At 39.0% G+C, this 20,663-nt stretch overlaps 1 protein-coding gene and 1 pseudogene across 3 annotated transcripts in view; one reads left to right on the forward strand and one right to left on the reverse strand.

The window, feature by feature from the left end:
• The window catches only part of KCNIP4 (potassium voltage-gated channel interacting protein 4), a 1,244,828-nt gene that overhangs the window by 954,410 nt on the left and 269,755 nt on the right, over positions 1-20,663 (forward strand). The gene's annotated exons all lie outside the window — the stretch shown is intronic.
• LOC110130667 (gamma-glutamylcyclotransferase pseudogene) lies at positions 17,975-19,614 on the reverse strand (annotated as a pseudogene).

The following is a 20,663-nucleotide window of genomic DNA, read 5'->3' on the forward strand; positions in this document are numbered from 1 at the left end:
AATGATCATTATTATATTATTAATCTGAAAAAAACTAGTAGTTTATAGTACATATCAGTCTTCAAAAAAAATGTTCTATTTCCTCCTACTCTGTAAAGCAAAAAGACAAGTACAAAGTAAAACATACCACTAAAAAGTATTGCTTATCTCTTTCATGATTCATTTGTATTATTTTATTTTAATGGAATTAGTTAAGAATCTCTTCTCCCATTAGGCAAATCTGAGAATGAGAGAGTACTGTACTGTCACAGGCCAAGATAACTTTCTTTCCTGACAATAAGGCTCTTTCTTGGTGCTTTGAAACACCTCTGGTAACTACTTCCTAAGTAATCTCTGCAAAATAAACAGACTAGAGAAATACATTGAATGTTCCTCCAGGTAGCCAAATGAAGCCTTTAAACAGGGTATGAGGTGAATGAATCTGCCAAGATAGTAAATTCTGTATGGTTATAAATATATTTATGCCAGTTAGAATTCTGATCTCTCTTCTTAAGGAAAATTCTTCCCCTCTTTTTTCTAGGTCATAAGACCTATCTCTATCTTTATTTTCTCCCAAGCACAACTGTAGCATTGTGAAGTCACATTCTGACCCTCCTTTTAGAGTCACAGGACAGCAAAGAACACCTGTAAGCGCGTTCCTGTCTCACAGGTGTGAAGACAGCTCTGAAGCAGTCCAAAGATGGGAGGAGGGCGGCAGAGAATGGACGTGGGTGTAGACTGAGAGTGTGGCCTTACGCAGTACTGAGCTGGTTGTTTGCACTTGGATAATCTAACCTAAGCCTTCCACCTGCTCCCCAAGAAGATTAGGTATCTTGCCTGAATTTTATAGGTAAGGGCACAGAGGCAAGTGGCAGGGATAACATCAAACCCTGTTCTCCTGATCCCAACTTCCTCTGCTTCATGCTGATTTCATCACAGAAACTGCTGGCTGCTGAATCCATAATATGTTTCATTTAAATAAATAATGTTTGCCTTCCAGATATGTATACATGCTGTCTACTTATGCTCCCGTGTTTTCTCAAAAGTTGTTTTCTTTCTAGTTATGGTGAAGAACAAAAAACTGAGTTTGTTGTCATTTCTGGCTTCTTTGCATTTCCCTAGGATGAGTTCCTAGCTGGTTGAAACAAAATTGTGGTCAACAGCAAATAGAACACGCAGAGTAAAATTGTATTTGTGTCTTTCCCAGATGTGTGATTTTTTAAATAGGAATAGTCACTTATTTTAGAAGGCCCTTCTTCTGGCTTGCTTGCTCCATAATCCAAATTCAATTACTTTAATTTGAAATTGCTTTGCATGGTTAGTTTTTGGAAATGTGAAGTTAAATCTTTAAGTCTGAGGCTGCCTGAGAAATCTCTGATGGAATACTTCATTGGACAAGGAAAGTGGAGAGGGGGCACATAATAATTGCTAATTCTCACTATTGAGCCAGTTTTTCATGAAATATACAGGCCAAGAGAGAAGTTTAAAAAAAATGCTTCATTTCACCAAGAATCAACAATGTTTCTCCAATATGTCAGCTGTTAAACACAAAACCTGAATCCTCACTACCTGACTCTACAATATCAACTATCACTCTTTTGTATCTGTAGATATTCATGTACATTATCAGGTATCCTTTCTATAAAACTTTAGAGCTAAAGCTAAAAGTTTGTAGTTAAGGGTTGAAGAAGACAAGCTGAGAAAATAAAGATATGTAGAATGTTATTTGGCCTGGCCTTATGTCGTTTTTTAAGTTCTTCAAATCTCAGTCTTATTTCAAGAAAAAAAAAATGCTATTATCTTATCATATGAAGAAAGCTAATCATAATAGTTACATAGATAAAAAGGGAAATGCATGCTATTAAAAAAAAAACAAACTCCATACATTTTGAACAAGGCATTTGAAAGATTCCCTAGCCATTTCCATCCGCACACTTGCAGTTCTATTTTGAATTTTCAAGGTGCCTGAGATCTGATGCATTAGACCTTAGTAACTTCAAATTTTGACTTGGTCAAGGCTAAGCTGAAGTGCAGATTCTATGTTTTCTTCAACTTGTCTTTCATGTATATCCTGCCTAAAGTGGCTTTGTAATAAAGAAGAGTATGGTTATATTGTGAAAACAGTGCTTGGATTTTAGATCTCACACAATTTCTAAAAGATAAGTGGTAGGTAGAAGTTAATATGCAATTTTAAAATGTGACTCTTTTCCCTTTTGTAAGAGAATCAGCTGCAATATTTGGACAGTAAGCTTGCCTTCTAAACTCAACAAAGAAACCCCAATCCCCTAGGTCCAGAAGCCCCAAATCAATATTCCTTTATAATTATTTTTAAATCTTTGCTGTCTAATAGCCTGTTGTGACCTTGTTCCCCTAAAATTGTTCATGGAAAGTGATCACTAGTGGAAAATGTGATAGAGTCAAGTCTCCTTTTTATTAATATTATGGAAACACCAACCATTTCAAAGACAGAAAGTCTGAAAGCATTTGGCTTCAATTTCAATGGAGAGAATAGGCCTTCCTTTGAGCTACTTAATCTTGCTCCTCCAGAAAATTTTTGGAGAACTGTATTAATAGCCTGCTTCCTATGCTCACCAGTCTGTCCATTCATTAAATGCGCACTTACTGAGTATCTAAAGTCATGCTAGACATTAGGCATGTGTGTACATGCTAAGTCGCTTCAGTTGTGTCCGACTCTTTGTGACCCTGTGGACTGTAGCCCACCAGGCTCCTCTGTCCATGGAATTCTCCAGGCAAGAGTACTGGAGTGGGTTGCTATGCACTCCTCCAGGAGATCTTCCCGACCCAGTGATCGAACCTGCATTTCATTGTCTCCTGCAATGGCAGGCTGGTTCTTTACCACTAGCACCACCTGGGAAGCCCATCAGGTATATAAAGATGAATAAAAAACGAAAGTACCACTCCCAGGAGTTCACAGTCTATTAGTGAAAGCAGACATAAAAATAAATATGAGACATGAAATGTTACTCCCCATTGTATCATTAATTCCTTAAAATAACAGTTATAACTACCTGAAATAATCTAGTTTATTCTTTCCTATTAAGACTGCAGATGTTCTGAGGGCAGGGATCTGGCTTATAGGCTTCCCAGGTGGCTCAGAAGGTAGAGAATCTGTCTGCAATGCAGGAGACCTTGGTTCAATCCCTGGGTTGGAAAGATCCCCTGGCAAAGGGAATGACAACCCACTCCAGTATTCTTGCCCAAAGAATTCCATGAAGTGAGGAGCCTGGCAGGCTATAGCCCATGGATAGCAAAGAGGTGGAGACACGCAAAAGAATGAGCTTAATAAATAGAATAGTATAAATTGGAATACTGAATTCTTATAGAGGATAGGATCCAGAAATGATAAACCTATTGATGCCTATAAAATATTTTCTGCTGCACTCTCTCTTGAAGCTTGTTTCTGCAGATATATCTGCCCCCACGTCTGCCACTTTCAGCTTCACTTTAGGCAGTTGGCAAAACTGCCTCAACTCACACATGTAAACATGGGATGTTGACCTGGAGAATTCCCCATGCCTCTCCTGAGGCAGCCTTTCCCGTTTAGGACAGCAGAGACCAATGGTACATCATGAAAGAGCTGGGGCCCTGAGCTCAGACTGGAGGTTGATGGCTTTGAATCTCAGCTCTTCTGCTGATTGGAGTGAGCGTTTTCAACCTCAGACTACTCACCTGTAAAGTAATCACACTTTCCTCACAAACCTGCTTGTAAAATCCTTAGCACTTCATGTGCATTAGTTGAATCTGCATTTGTGCAATCAACCTTTGGAGATTATCAACCCATTTTCTGAGAGTTTCATGACTTATAAATTATTCCTTTTACTGTGTAGTAGGACTCTGACTTCAGAACTTTTACTGCCCCTCCACCCCTCTCTCATTGCCATCACCTAACATTGGTGAAGGTGTTCAAAGCCCTTCAACAGAAGGTAAAGTGGGCAGTGTTTAATTTGTCTGGCCTGGAAGCTCCCAGAAAGTGGGAGGAGGAGGCCAGTCTCAAAGTCATGGCCCTGAGACTGTAGGCAGGGCTTCTCATGTGAGTCATCAGCTAACCTACATTTGTGGCATCTCTAAATTCACCAAGTACCAAATTTGAGGAAGAAAAGAAGCAAAAGACAATAGAATCTTTAGGGTACATTTAATGGCAATAGAAGAGGAATGTTTTATTGTGAAAGTTGTGTAAAGCAATTCTTTTGTTTGCTTTCAGGGCTATTTTGTAAAACTGATTGTGGCAGACACAGTGGAAGTAACTAATGAGAAAGATCAAGCTGAATGGGAACTATAATTCTACCCATTTGAGGTCATTAATTTGAACTAAATTGCTATAAAAAAATCCAACCTGAATGTTTTCTGGATCTTCATCATTTTCTGCCAAGCTTATTAACTTCCTTGGTAGGGAACAAAGGGTGACATTATTGATCTAATTTTTGCAAAGATTTGTCTCTAGTAAAGACTATGTTAAAGTGGATCTAGCAACTTGTAGCTCACTTTATTTTTAAAAGTAGGCATGAAACAACTCGCATAGCAGTTTTTAAGATTCATTTTGCTTCCAGTGCCGAGAGATATGCTTGATGCTTTTTCAGCAAACACAGAATGCAAACCTGGTGCTTATCCTTTCCTTCTCAAATGACATCTTCTTGGTAAAATGTTAGCATTTTTATCAGGCCCAGTTCAAGGAAACCATCTATCTCCAAAAGCATTTATTCCCAAAGTAGCCTTTATGCAGTCCATACACTTTGCCATGCTGAGGATAAAATGCAATAAATAAGGAGATAAGACTAAGGTTCAGGAGACACATACTCTAATATCTTATAGCTCTGTGATATTAGACAGGTTAAATAAAATCATTGATCCTCAATTGCCTCCTAGAATTGTGCAATTAAAATACTGTATATAAAAAGGTATAGCTTATGTAATATAATACACACAAAAAGCATAACGTGTATTAGAACACAAGTAAAGGTCCTGCAGAGTATATTTCAAGCAGAACCTGAGACAATAGTTCGGAGATGAGTGATTTCTTCAGAAAATGCTCCCCAGGGAAAGGAGGAGGGAAGTGGGGGGAAGGAAAGTTGGGAAGGGAAATGCAAGCAAGGATATGATTCCAGTCAAAGTCCCAATCTCAGCATGACCCTGTAGAGAGTAACTCCATTGTGCAAATGGTGCATCAGAGCTTGCCATGACTCAACAAAAAGCCGGGCCTCCCCTCCCTCACTAACCAGTGTGGCTGCAGGATATGGGGAGCCATCAACCTGAGACGCTTCTCACTCTCTGCCCCCAGGGACGTAAGGGCCCAAGCAACCCCAGGGACATCCACCCAAGCTTAGTCACAGATGCAACCAGTAGAGGAAGTCAAAATACCGAAGCAGCCAGAGACTCTTAAAGGCAGTAACAGGAACCCAAGGGGATCTAGGCAGAGCACAAAAGGTGTCCCCGACAATAACACATAGTCTAGTCTCCGTAAACGTTAGTAAATGTTCTTCTTCCTAAACAGTCTTCACTCCTGCCATAAGTAGCCTCCTAGTTAATGAAGCTTTGAGGTCAGAGATTGCATATTTTTTGGCTTTCCAGTGACTCTATATCACCAGTAATAAGTAGTGGTGGGCCCACAGGAATATGAACATGAGGCATAAACTGTGAAACTGAGATCATTATTCATTTCTGCTTTGCTGTAAATCTCAGAGGCACATGGGGATGGTTAGCAAAGATGACTGTTGCTTGTTGGTAGTGTTACAGACCATATGGCAATTCCAACCATTCTGCTTTTTACATTTGAATGATCAATGGAATATCATATTTCCAACTTTGGAAATATGGATACTTTGGAAATATGGAAATTTTGATACATATTGAAATTAGCTTTAACAATTGCAGGCCAGGTAAAGGATTCAGTATTTGAGAAACTAGCGCTTCTGACGAGTTCACCAGAGAGGCAAATTTTCTTTGATGTATTAAAGATGAGAACAGGAATCGACTAGCCACTGAGATGGGAAATGAAGCTTGAGGCACTCATATGAAACATTACATCTGAGAAACTTTCAGCAACTGCCAGCCCAGATTCATGTCCATTAAAAGCAAACGTAATTGAGAGCCGAAGATAAAAGAAGGGAATTGGGCCATTATGAGGTTGTCTTATTGACGGTGTTGGACTGTGTCATGCTGTTTGTGGATCTCACATAGACTTCCCCTTATATGCTCTGTAAACTGGTCGTGAGAAATGGGCTTCCCTGGTGCTCATATGGTAAAGTGCGTGCCTGCAATGCAGGAGACCTGGGTTTGATCCCTGGGTTGGGAAGATCCCCTGGAGAGAGAAATGGCAGCCTGCTCCAGTAGTCTTGCCTGGAAAATCCCGTGGACGGAGGAACCTGGTAGGCTGTAGTCCATGAGGTCACTAAGAGTTGGACGCGACTTCACTTTCGCTTTTCAGTGAGAAATGACCATCCAGTGATCTTTACCATCTGGGGCAGGGCAGCTGTGAGGTTCTCCATCTGTGAGCCAGGTCTGAAAGTGCCATGTTGCCTAACTCCAACGCTGTAACTCAGGCGAGAAGAAATATTTCCCCAAGCTGTGTTGACTCCGCTGAGTTTGGGGAAGTGACATTTACTTTTAATTCATTCAGTAACTCTTTTGTCTGGCATGTAATCCCCACTAACAGTTAGGATAACAGATGGAACTTACACCCTGCCTTGAAAATCAATGTGTCCCTCTGCTGGTGGACTGACACAGGGAAGACATCACTGGGACTAAGGATCTCTAAGGCTGTCCCAGTCACCCAGAACTCAACTTTGAGAAGCATCACAGGTTACCGTGCTCTGGGCATTGGAGACTTTGGCAGAAGTTAAAAGTTGTTCTAATTTTATTCACTCTGCATTTAAAAGTGGAAACAAAACAGAAGAACATACATACAGAGTCCAAAGAGAACACTCAACACAGTGTGTGTTATTGAAGAGTCAAACAGTCTCCATCCAGGACAACTGAAGCCTCTGGCTGATTTGTTTTTAATACCAATTGGTAAACAAATATAAGTGATTCTCCTGCTGAAGCTTTAGGGTGGTAATAATTAGGTTTGGTTCAGTTCTATGCCAGAGCTCTAGGGTTCAATAAAGGGACTCTTTTATAAGTGTGAACTGAATCCTAGTGGTGATTTGTGAAAAATAGCTCCCTTTTCCCCCTGCCAACTGTTTAGGTTTTACATGGAAAACACAGATTTCTTTTTGTTGTTGTTGTTGTTGTTGTTATGGCCCTGTGCAAACATTTAAAACATTAAGTACTCAGAAAAACAAATGGGATTATATTTGTTTACCATCTAGCTATGTGTTTATGACACTTGCCATATAAAGCAAATTTCTTTTCACCATAAATTCACAAGCTTTTGCCAGAAAAACATCTGTGGTTTCCTTCAGAGCCTGCACAATAAGTAAGTCAATATTTTTCATCAGTATTGGCTTCCACATAAGCAGAATGCCTGCTTATTGCTTTAAAGTTTACCAGTAGAAGCAGTTTGCCCAAATTACTATTAAAACACACACACACACACACACACACACACATTGTCCCAAAATTTAAATTAGAAGATGTTTGTTTCAGATTGTTTCTTTTTATAGAGGATTTAATATAGACTGCCTTTAATAATGACTTAGTCATTCATTAATTCAGTACATTTTTACTGAGTTCCTACCCTACTTGATATACGTTTGATGGCAATATTTTGAGTTTTTTCTTTATTTTATGCTAATACCTTCCTACTTTTGATTGATTTTCTTTTTTTACCTAAGAGAGAAATAAACTACTGTCATTTAAAGAAAAAAGAGTCGAGTCTCTCATGACTTTTTGCTGATTCTATTTTTATTTGGGAGAATCTCAGCTTTCAAGATGGAGAAGCATCTAAAAGTCAAGTGAGGAAATAGCACAAATACTATGTCCCTAAGGCTGCAGTAGGCCTTTGGGTATTAACTAAAGGTTTCCTTTTGTCCCTAAAGGGCTGTGTTCTCCATGAACACAGCTCTGCTTGACTTTTGAAGGGTTTACTTATTAATGATGGTCAAAACCTTAAACCTGATGGTTATTTCCTGTGAATGCAAGACCTATAGGGAATTTCTTGCTCTTTCATTGGAAGTCAACTATAAAATTTACCAAGAGTAAACAGATTTCATACTTGCCAAGTTGACATCAGGGGACATTTCAGGGAAAGACAGAAAGGGAAGAGTTTGTGTTTAAACTGTGTCAAAGCCTACTTGTAGGAAATTTAAAATCTTAAGAGTTAGAAGAACTTGAAATCTCTTCCGTTTTAAAATTTATTTTCTTTAGTTTTTAAAAAATATTATTAGTATAGTGAGTGAGTGATAGTTGCTCAGTCATGTCCAACTCTTTCCGACCCCATGGACTATAGCCCACCAGGCTTTTCTGTCTGTGGAATTCTCCAGGCAAGAATACTGGAGAGAGTTGCCATTTCCTTCTCCAAAGGAAACATCCTAAATGCCCAAAATGTAAATTGTGTAAAAGCAAAGCTTCTCCAATTCAAGGAGGAAATGGGAGGGAAGGCAAGGCATGCAGTCCAGACAGATTTTTCTGGCCCCTCCCTCAGTTCTCCCTAACAGATGAGTAGGTGGGGCATTGGGAGCCTATTTGCTCAAACCCTCACCTAGTGCAAAACCTCTAAACAAAATCATTGGTGTGTTTTTATTCAACTTCTGCTTGGTTATATCTAATGACAAGGAACTCATTGCATCAAAAGAAAGGCTGTTTCATTGTTCCACAGTCCTAAGATACTTACATAGGTTTCCTGAACTATCATTAATTATAAGTCGCTAGTCCAGAAGACATTTTCAATACTAATTGGATCAAAAATAATTTTGGACTATGTTTACTCATTGTCAGCTCAGAGAGCTAACTAAAAGGCAGCAATTTCTTTTTTAGGGTCCTCTGGGTTCCCTAAAAAAGGCTTAGGGAGTTTTCCATGGAAAGTTTCTACAAAGAAATGTAGCTCTTGAAAAACATTAAGTATGCCACATTCAAACTCAAGAAAATATTTGTTCTGAGTCATCAGTCCTTTGAAACAGCTTGGTGTTAGAGGGGTTATAATGAAAATGCCAATAATAGACCCATAGCAAGCAAACCGGTTCAGAAACTTTGTTCAAAAGAAAAGTACATCCCAAATGCAGTATTTATGTGTTCTCCAGATGACAGCGACATTGAATATTGACTGTTCTCAGCCTTTAAGCCTAGCATAAACACGAACACAAAACACTCCCTGTCAAATAAAAGCCACTCAGATAGGCTCAGACAAGGAAGAAAAGCTTTCTTTTTCTTTGTTTCTCTGAGGGGCTTCATGAGAAGGCTCTCCAAACTTTCTAGGACACCAGGAAGACAGACAATAAAAGCCACGTTTGGAATTTTTCTGCCATCTCTCATCTGCCACCTTTTGACATGAAGGCCTCAGGGAATTGTTTTCTGTGTGCTATGTGGAGACTGTCCAGCGGCTTGGCTGCCTGTTCTAGTAGATAGTTTCTTTGCAACACATTTGTGTATTGTCTTTTGAGACTTTCCGACTCCAGCTGTGGGATTGAGTCATTGTAGCAGACCCCTTCAGGACCAGGATGCCTAAAATATCTTCTGTCTGGCACCTCATAGAAAATGTTGCTGATCTCTGCTTTAGAAGTGTTTTTAAAGAGAATTCAGCATAAAAAAAAAAAACAAACAAAACTAGAGCAGTAGGATTGGCTAGAGGGACTAGACTACACATCACTCAGGTTTGTACAACACTGAGTCTTTAATGGATCCCAAAGATCAATTAGATCAAGGCTTTTCATTCCCCATCTGATGAAAATGAAGCCATGAGCAGTGGGTATGTGAGACAGAGTCAATGGGGGCTTGTCCAGCCAAGAGGAGCCTTCTTTGCTTGTGTGACAGCAAAAAGACACAACTTTGTATCCTTGAGGTCAAAACCCACTCAGAAATTTGAGCTTTAGAGAATGCAAGTAAATAACAACATAGTCCATGTTCACTTTATGAATCAGCAATCACAGCATAAAAGCAAAGGATGGTAGTGGAACTATAGAAGCAGTGGAAGAATAGAAACTGATTCTAGGCTTTGCCACCTACTATGATTTATATGTTATCTTAATCACTTTAAACTTCCATTTATCCTCTGTAAAATGAGTATTAAAATACTAGAACTACTGTTGCTGAGGTTTCAGATTTAATAAATGAAAGATGTCTGGCACAGAACAAGGATTCAATCAATCTCAAAAAATTAACAAGTGAATGTCTTGGTTCAGGTCCCCCTGAATCAGATGCCAAGACAAGCATGTGGGTACAAGGCATTTGTTTGGGAAGTCACCCCAGGAAGCCATCTTAAGGAATGAGACATGGAGACAAGGAAGAAGGGAAGATTAGTAGAGGGTAATGGCCATGTAACCTCTCAGAGACTCCCCAGTAGGACAGTGCTATATCTTGTTGGGTGACTGTGAGTTATTGTTGCTCCCATGCCGTTAACCTCCCAGGTAGGCATTTTGCTGGGTTCCAGGAAGGAGCACCCTCAGGCAGCTGGAGTGTCTGAGATGACTTACAGAATAAGTCAAGAGGATATGGCTAAGACATTGTCTGTGTTTTTTATAGTAAATGAACAGACAATACTCAAGTTCCTTTTATCCTAGTTCAGTTACATAAATTCTAGTCAACAAATATTTTTAACTAGTAGCAATTATTAACTATACATTTTATTGAGCTGAAGTAGTTGTCACATTTATTATGACTATATAAAACTTATATATGTACTTTAATAATAGTAGTGTATTATAGTTAAAAATGATCATGATAAAAACAAACTACCAAAGTTCTGAAATCTTCCAGTTAGAGCATTTGTAAGTCAGTCGATTCATGCGTGGTTGGACTAAAAACAGACTGTTAAATGCTTGGGTATTAGATGACGTCTCCCACCGGATCATTTAACAAAAACAAAGTTTAAGTTTTAATTCTACAGAAAGAACTGAATAATGAATGTGTTGGGTGTAGAAGTTGTGTAAACTATTAGGACTAAAATTTTCATATGATATAAGTTCAAGTAAAATAAGAATGAGTGAGTCTGACTGAAAAAGTCATTGTTTACATCCAGTCAGAGGTCTCTCTGCAATTAAAGGCTCCCACATCAATATGTTAATAAAAGTGTGAAGGTGGGGAAGGGTGGGCCACTCATGTTCCCTAAGGATGCTCACCAACCAGTGTAATTAGATACATTTCTGACTATGACCTTCCTGAAGGATCCTAACAATGGAGGCTCAGCAGCAGGAACAAGATTCACTGGTTTCCCTCCAATCTGGTTTCCATGATTAGCAAACCTCAACCTTAACAGAGAAGGAAAGCATTTCAATCCACACAGTGGAGCACGGAAACTTCTGATTGTGCTCTTCAGAACCCTAAGGAGATTTTCAAATGCATCATTAGTTATGTCCAGTTTTGAGTGGGTTATTTAAGAATCTAGTGGTACATTGGATAAGAATCAGCCTACCGATGCAGGGGACACAGGTGTATCCCTGGTCCAGGAAGATTCCACATGCCACGGGGAAAGTAAACCTGTGAGCCACAACTACTGAGCCCATGTGCCTAGAGTCTGTGGTCTACAACTAGAGAAGCCACCACAATAAGAAGCCCGAGCCCCACAGCTAGAGCCCTTGCTCTGCGACTAGAGAAAGCCCATGTATAGCAACAAAGACCCAGTGCAATCAAAAATAAATAAATGTATTTCTCAAAAACAGAATCTGTAACTTTGAATTTACAGTGAAGGAGAACAGAGTGGCTATGGGTCATGGAAGAGACTAACATTTTCTGAGTCACTAGTACATCATAGAAAGTGTCCTACATGTTTCAGATCTTATCCCATTTAGTTCTCAAAACAATCTTCTGAAGTAGGAATTAATGTAATAAACTGATACTCAGTAAGCCAAACATTTAAAAAGATTAAGTGAGGGTCCCTCATCGTCTGTGTGCCCTAGAGCAGACTTCTTAACATCTCTACTGTCTTCACTTCAACATTAGACTTACTGTCATTTTAGAAGAAAGGCAATCTGATAGAATAATTTAACTAAAATGTAGGCTTCTCTTGGAAAGACTGTATTTACATTTTAAAGGTATAGGTAATTAAGTCAAATCTACTCTTGGAGGGTACTGGACATGGAACAACAGACTGGTTCCATATAGGAAAAGAAGCAAGTCAAGGCTGTATATTGTCACCCTGCTTATTTAACTTACATGCAGAGTACGTCATGAGAAACGCTGGGCTGGAGGAAACACAAGATGGAATCAAGATTGCCAGGAGAAATACCAATAACCTCTGATACTCAGGTGACACCACCCTTATGGCAGAAAGTGGAGAAGAACTAAAGAGCCTCTTGATGAAAGTGAAAGAAGAGAGTCAAAAGTTGGCTTAAAGCTCAACATTTAGAAAACTAAGATCATGGCATCCGGTCCCATCACTTCATGGTAGATAGATGGGGATACAGTGGAAACAGTATAAGACTATTTTTCTGGGCTCCAAAACCACTGCAGATGGTGATTGCAGCCATGAAATTAAAAGATGCTTACTCCTTGGAAGGAAATTTATGACCAACCTAGACAGCATATTAAAAAGCAGAGACATTACTTTATCAACAAAGGTCCGTCTAGTCAAGGCTATGGTTTTTCCAGTGGTCATGTATGGATGTGAGAGTTGGACTGTGAAGAAAGCTGAGCGCAGAAGAATTGATGCTTTTGAACTGTGGTGTTGGAGAAGACTCTTGAGAGTCCCTTGGACTGCAAGGAGATCCAACCAGTCCATCCTAAAGGAAGTCAGTCCTGGGTGTTCATTGGAAGGACTGATGCTGAGCTGAAACTCCAATACTTTGGCCACCTCATGCAAAGAGTTGACTCATTGGAAAAGACCCTGATGCTGGGAAAGATTGAGGGCAGGAGGAGAAGGGGATGACATAGGATGAGATGGTTAGACGGCATCACCGACTCAGTGGACATGGGTTTGGTTTAACTCCAGGAGTTTGTGATGGACAGGGAGGCCTGGCATGCTGCGATTCATGGGGTCGCAAAGACACGACTGAGAGACTGAACTGACTGAACTGAACTGAATTCTTGGAGGAATGTTTGTGACTTAAAATGAGGAATATATTTTAGAACCAAGAACCAAAAGGGGCAGGACAAATTCTGAAAGGCCATTTAGCTCCATTTATCTCAGCTCATGTTACCACATGCAAATACCACATGCAAATATCTGGGCATATGATTCTAATTTTATTATCTCTTTTATTTATATTCATTGATTTATCTTTTAACATTTTGTAGAATTGGAGACCTCTGGTTCTCTATTCCAGCATCCCTTCTGATTGGCTAATACATATACCATATAGGATACTACATGTGTTTTGTTATTACCCATTAATAAACACATGAGACATTTCTGCATATTAATAAGAAGCTCAAGGTATGGATATATTGGAGAAATGGTGACTTTTTAGCATTGTGGATGAAACCTGGGCCTAAGAATATTTTTTCTAAGTTCTTTTGTCTCAACTCACAATAAGGATACATTTTACAAGGAGATTCAGTAAGCATCTATGTATATGCCTGTGTTCTCATATAGCTAAAACAAGTTTTAAGAAAACAGTGTTTGCTGTTACCATGTACAGGACATTCTGATATTTTCTCCATTAATCTGTTTATTTTGACTTTGTTAAAGTATAATTTACAAATGTATAACATATTTAAAGTGTATATCATGATGATTTTATGTATATACATATACACATATATATATACACACATTGTGAAAAGATTTCCTCATATATTTAATTAGTATATCCATCACCTCACATATTTATCATTTTGCTTATTTGGTTTTTCAGTGAGAACATTTAAGTTTTATTCTTTGAAAAATTTCAGTTATACAATACAGTGTTATTACCTCTAAAAGCATCCTATGCATTAGATTCTCAGATCCTATTCATTTTATAAGCTGAAAGCTGGTACTCTTTTATCAACTCTCCCTATTTCCTCGACTCCTAGGCCCTTGCAACCACTTTTATACTTTCTGTTTCTATGAGTTTGACCTTTTTAAATATCACATGTGTAACACCATACAGTATTTGTCTTTCTCTGTCTAGCTTGTTTCATTTAGTATAATGCCCTTAAGTCCACCCATTTTTCAGTATATTGTATTTCTATTTTCATTTGTCTCAAGATATATTTTGACTTCTCTTTTGAATTCTTGTTTGGCCCATTGGTTGTTCAGTAGCATTTTGTTTAACCCCCACATATTTGCGAATTTTCCAGTTTTCTTCTTGTAATTGATTTCTAGTTTGTGGTTGGAAAAGATGCTTGATATGATTTCAGTCTTCTTGGATTTACAGTATCTACTTTTATCAGTCATGTTTGCTTGCCTTCATGCATCACATCCTTAGTTATTACTATGGAGTAGGTATATGACTGGGCTTCCCAGGTGGTGATAGTGGTAAAGAACCCACCTGCCAATGCAGCAGACATAGGAGACTTGGGTTTGATTCCTGAGTCGGGAGATCCCCTGGAAGAGGGCATGGCAACTCACTCTTGTATTATTTCCTGAAGAATCACCATGGACAGAGGAATCTAGCAGGCTACAGTCCATAGGGCCACAAAGAGTTGGACATGACTGAAGTGATTTAGCACACATGCAGGTATGTGAGTAATTATTTAAGAATGAGTTTTGCTGAAAAGATAATTTAGAGATATACTTTGAAATATACACAGAGTCACTCAAAATTTGTTTGAAGCTTGTTTTTAGAAAAAAATTATGAAATATTCAGATTTTAATGTCAAAATATTAGGTATCAATTTTCTAGAAAGGTAAAATGTTTAGCACTCTTTTATCATAGATGCTAAGAGTTAGAAAAAATCTTGTTGTTTGTGAAGAGAATACACTGTAGATGTGCCTTTCATTTTCTATTTTCTTGGGAACTTTGCCTTATAGAGAAATTCATCAAAATTTGATTACAATTTTGTTCTCAAGTTATCATTATTCTGCAAAGCATTTTAGAGAGGTGTTAATTGAAACTGTTCTCAGACTTCTAGTTTCAGTATGATTTCAGAATAGTGATGCTCCCCATTATACAGAGCAAAGTAAGCCAGAAAGATAAAGACCATTACAGTATACTAACACATATATATGAAATTTAGAAAGATGGTAACGATAACCCTATATGCAAAACAGAAAAAGAGACTCAGATGTAGAGAATAGACTTGTGGACTCTGGGAGAAGGCGAGGGTGGGATGTTTCAAGAGAACAGCATCGAAACATGTATATTATCTAGGGTGAAACAGATCACCAGCCCAGGTTGGGTGCATGAGACAAGTGCTCGGGCCTGGTGCACTGGGAAGACCCAGAGGGATCGGGTGGAGAGGGAGGTGGGAGAGGGGACCAGGATGGGGAATACGTGTAAATCCATGGCTAATTCATTTCAATGTATGACAAAAACCACTGCAATGATGTAAAGTAATTAGCCTCCAACTAATAAAAATAAATGAAAAAAAAAAAAAAGAATAGTGATGCTCCCTACAACCATCATCATCCCTAACTCATGAAAAGAAAAAAATAACAATAGGAAATTATAATGTTCTTGAGTAGTGACAAAACAAACAAAATTCAGTGGTTACCTCATGCCTTGTGAAAGAACACTGGCATGGCTACTGGGGAAATATGTATACCATGTAGAGCTACTTTCAGGTCACTGTTTAATGTAGAATATCTGGGTACTTCCACACTACACTGGTTAGAATGATCTTATATGGTGAAGAATTATTGTCCCCAACTTTGACATGCTGTTCTTTAATTGCACCCTACAATTCTATGTCTTCACTTGTTACATTGCTTTGTATTGGTTGGTTTACATAAGAGTTTTCCCTTCTGAATTGTGAATGCTGGTGTTTTATTGATTTTCCTGTCTCCAGCATCTATCAGCTACATAATATGTATGAGAACGTATCAAATGTTTTATCATATGAATTATGCAAGGAAGTTATGAAGGAAGGAAGGAGGGAGAGAGGGAGGAGAGATGCCTCCAGCCATCTCACTAGCCCCTCTCTGGGGATCAGAGGTACTTCACTCCCATATTACAGTATATCTGAAATAGGAACATATTCATTCAAGGAGGTTTTCACGAATGCAGTGGAGTAAAGGATCAGAGGGACAAGTGGTGGCCAGATTATGTCAGGCTTTGTGGACAATTTTAAGGACTTTGGCTAAGTAACTGAAATTGGAGCCTCTTGCATAGTTTTAAACAGCTAAGTGACATGTTCTGACTCCATGCTAAACGGCTTGCTCTGCTGCTTTGGAAACAGAATGTCTAGAGAGTAGAGATGGAAGCAAGTATACCTATTAGAAAGCTATTACAGAAACTCCGGTTGGAGAAGATAGCGTCTCTGATCAGAGTAGCAGTAGTGGAGGTGGTGGGAAGTGGTAAAGGCAGGGATAGCTGGTCTGAAGGTAGAGACATCATCAGGGTTCCTAAGGAGGACTCCAATGTTGTTGACTGAAAGTATTCAAGCATTTCATTAATGCAAAGGAGAAAGCTGTGGGAGGAGCTGGTTAGGAGGGAGGTCAGGAATTCAGTTTAGCAGAGGTTGATTATGAGATGTCTACTAAACATTCAAGTGAGGATATCCAGTAGGCAGTTAGTTATAGGTCTGGAGCTTAAGCAGTTAGAGCTAGAAATGTAAAAGGTGAATCTTCTCCATATACGAGTTACTTATATCCGCGAGGTTGGAAAAGATAAAAAAGGAGTGAGTATATAAGAAGGCCTTTTTCATATTAAAGAGCTCTGATACTGTTCTTCAAAGGAGAATCTGATTTTATTTTAAAGTTTCTCATTCAACTAACAAAAGAACAATGGAATCTTATTCAGCATTGGAATGATTTGGTGCTAAATTCAAGAAGATTAGAACTCAAAATGATGAGGGATCCTGTCTGAAATACTAGCTCAACTGTCAAAACCATCTCTGAATAAATGACTGCATCAAACACAACATTTATAAAAGTCTGCTCTACAGACATTCACTCTTCCAATGAAAACAATCCTTTGGCATACCATCCCCATTACTGGAAAATTATCTTGGTGCCTCTTGCTGCCCACAAGCCAGTGATTCCTGTATTAATTTCCTCTTGTCGCCATAACAAATTGCTACCTAGAACCAACACCTACCATTGGTTGAATCCAACTGAAAGCCAGAAGAAAAGGGATCCTTAGAGATGCAGTACGTAGAAGTCAGATCTCCTCTTTATATGTTCTTATAGCAACTTTTTCCTTTGTCACTCTTTATAATTGTAATTTGATTTTATTTTCAGAACTATTAGATTAATATTTTCCTCTTTTTTTGTTTTATTCATGACTCTCTTCCATTTATTCAGTAAATAAATTTAAGAAGGTGACCATTTTTTAATAAGCCAAGAAATCAAATTTTAGCTTCCAAGAAGTACTTTTCCCTCATGATCTTGACTCTTCTACTTTAAAATCCTGTTCCAAAGATGGCTCAGTACAAACTTAATCCTTCAGTAAGAACAATAATGGTTACTAATACCTGTTATATGCCAGGCTGTGTTCCAAGCTTATACATATACCCCTCAAAATGATCCTAACACATAGATATTTGGGCTCTCCTCAGTCTGTAGGCGAGGAAGCTGAGGAAGTTGGGTCAAATAACCCAAAGTTTCCCAGGTAGAAAGTGGTGACAGCCTTTCCCAGCTTTTCTACCTGACAGCCTATCCCTAATATACTGGTTCCAGAGTCTGTGCAATAATCCTTTAGTATAGACTGGATATGGCCAAGACCAGAGCCAGTATGTGTGATGATGTGAGTCTTTCTAATAAAATGAAATGTAGTATTTTCACAGAGAATACAGGTTAAACCACAAATAAAATTATTCCTCTAAGAACATTATGCCATCTTTTAAATTTTCAAATAATTTTAAATAGTTTTAAAATAATTAAAAAATTTTATAATCAATTGTCTCTTCAGTTTGCTTCCTCTTATTAAGCTGATTTTAAAAAATCCCAGAGCTGAGAGATTTACCAGCACCATCATTAAGTTGCAAATTTATCTTCAGTCACAGAGCAAAAATACACTTCAGATAAACTCAATAAAATAACTTTAAGGGTTCACAGGAGTACTGACACCTAACTGTCATGCATTCCAACACCTCTCACAGTCCCCCTTTCAATTGTCTAACTCCTGCCTTGGTCTTTTTACAGTCTGAAAACAAGGAATCACCCAAGTGAGATAACCCTCCAGAACACTGTTGAAACATATTAAACAGAGATACATCCCAGATCCCTGTTCTAAGTGTTAAAAAGGTATTAGCATATAGAGAAAATATATGTAGATACATTCCATTAAGTTCTAATGAATCTTTGCTTCCCCCTTTTTGATAATGTCCTCAATTTCTTCTGAGACCTTTCCTTTGTAGTCATTTGGTTCTATTGCATTTAACTTCTTTTGGTACTCCAGTGGCAAACCGTTCTCTTTAGCACCCATGCAAATGACCTTTTTATACTGGGGTGATGGGGGAACACGCTCATAATTTTCATCTGATAACTTCTACAGGTTATTTCTTTTCCTTCTTGAGTTGAGTTGAACCTCTTCTTGCTTATCCAGGGAACTTAAATTGCTTTTGTTCATTTTCCATACTACTCCGCATACTTCACCGCCAGGACTTTCAAAAGTGGTGGCTATACCTCCATGCCAAGTTTCACTTGTTTTGCCTTGGGGATTGCCAAAGTCAAGCTTAAAATCCTGCAAGTGGGCCATGCTGTAGAACACGGCGGAGGCGTTTTGGAGGTGGATCCACTCCGTCAGCAGGTTGCTGCCATAGGCGAAGCAGAGAAAACTCTCCCCATCCTGACTCCGAAGGGCCTCGCAGCCCAAGTTCGCGATGTCCCACTAGACGCCCGCACAGGCCTGGGATCGGTAGTACAAGCGTAAAGAGAGGATGAGAAATACAGCTCCGTGGCAGAAGAATTTAACCCAGGAACCACCGGGGCGCCGATTTAGAGGTTAGGGGAAAGGCGGGAAGCTGGGGCCGGACGAGTCTTCCTTTCTCTTAGAATCTATTCCACCTGATGTCAAAGATTATGCCAGTGTTACTTATAATCATATTACCAAACTCTACTGTAGACCGGGCATATTGAAGACACTCAATAAATAGTTATTAAATATTTGAAAGAAAAGAAAAATCAATCAACTGTTTTCCAGTTTACTCTCTCCCTTAGTTGTTCTCATTCCATGCTCCCCATTGGTGCCTGCTTGGCATCTGGCAAGTTTTGTCTGGGTCTAAGTCCTTTGCTAAATTCTTGGAGTTGAGAACAAAATTTGACTCCAACTGCTATGACGATTGGCTCATCCTAGGATAAGATTTCTAATTCCACTGGCCGCTTAGTTCTCCTTCACTTCCTAAGCTTTGACCACCTAAGCAGGCACCAGAGATGGACCTGCCCCTTCTCTTCTCCCCTGCCTCCCACTCCTGTGTAGAGATCAGACAAATCCTATATGACAAATGATGAATTATGACAATTGACAGCAAATTATATGATGGTGACTGTATAACTATTAACATGCTAAATTCTTTTGATTTTATTTCCTGAGGAAATTGCTCATAATCATGTCAAGGTCAAAGCTCTTTTTGGCCTTTCCTGTAGATCTCCTCTCAGGTTCTACTTGGTACCATCTCACATTCTCTTTCTCTTTTCAGGGAGTTCAATGAGATTTGTATATTTCAACATTTCACTTCTCTGTTTCTTCTTGTATATTTCTTATATTTGTATATTTGCATATTTCTTCTTTCACTTCCCTATTTCAGTTGCTCAGTCGTCTCCAACTGTTTGCGACCCTATGAATCGCAGCACGCCAGGCCTCCCTGTCCATCACCAACTCCCGGAGTTTACCCAAACTCATGTCCATTGAGTTGGTGATGCCATCCAGCCATCTCATCATCTGTCCTCCCTTTCTCCTCCTGCCCCCAATCCCTCCCAGCATCAGCGTCTTTTCCAATGAGTCAACTCTTGGCATGAGGTGGCCAAAGTATTGAAGTTTCAGCTTCAACATCAGTCCTTCCAACGAACACCCAGGACTGATCTCCTTTAGGATGGACTGGTTGGATCTCCTTGCAGTCCAAGGGACTCTCAAGAGTCTTCTCCAACACTACAGTCCAAAAGCATCAATTTTTCAGCGCTCAGCTTTCTTCACAGTCCAACTCTCACATCCATGCATGACCACTGGAAAAACCATAGCCTTGACTAGATGAACCTTTGTTGGCAAAGTAATGTCTCTGCTTTTTAATATGCTATCAAAACTTTCCTTCCAAGGAGTGTCTTTTAATTTCATGGCTGCAATCACCATCTGCAGTGATTTTGGAGCCCAAAAAGATAAAGTCTGACACTGTTTCCACTGTCTCCCCATCTGTTTCCCATGAAGTGATGGGACCAGATGCCATGATCTTAGTTTTCTGAATGTTGAGCTTTAAGCCAACTTTTTCACTCTCCTCTTTCACTTTTTTCAAGAGGCTTTTTAGTTCCTCTTCACTTTCTGCCATAAGGGTGCTGTCATCTGCATATCTGAGGTTATTGATATTTCTCCCAGCAATCTTGATTCCAGCTTGTGCTTCTT

Source organism: Odocoileus virginianus, chromosome 21 (assembly GCF_023699985.2).
Source record: "Odocoileus virginianus isolate 20LAN1187 ecotype Illinois chromosome 21, Ovbor_1.2, whole genome shotgun sequence".
NCBI classification, from domain to species: domain Eukaryota; kingdom Metazoa; phylum Chordata; class Mammalia; order Artiodactyla; family Cervidae; genus Odocoileus; species Odocoileus virginianus.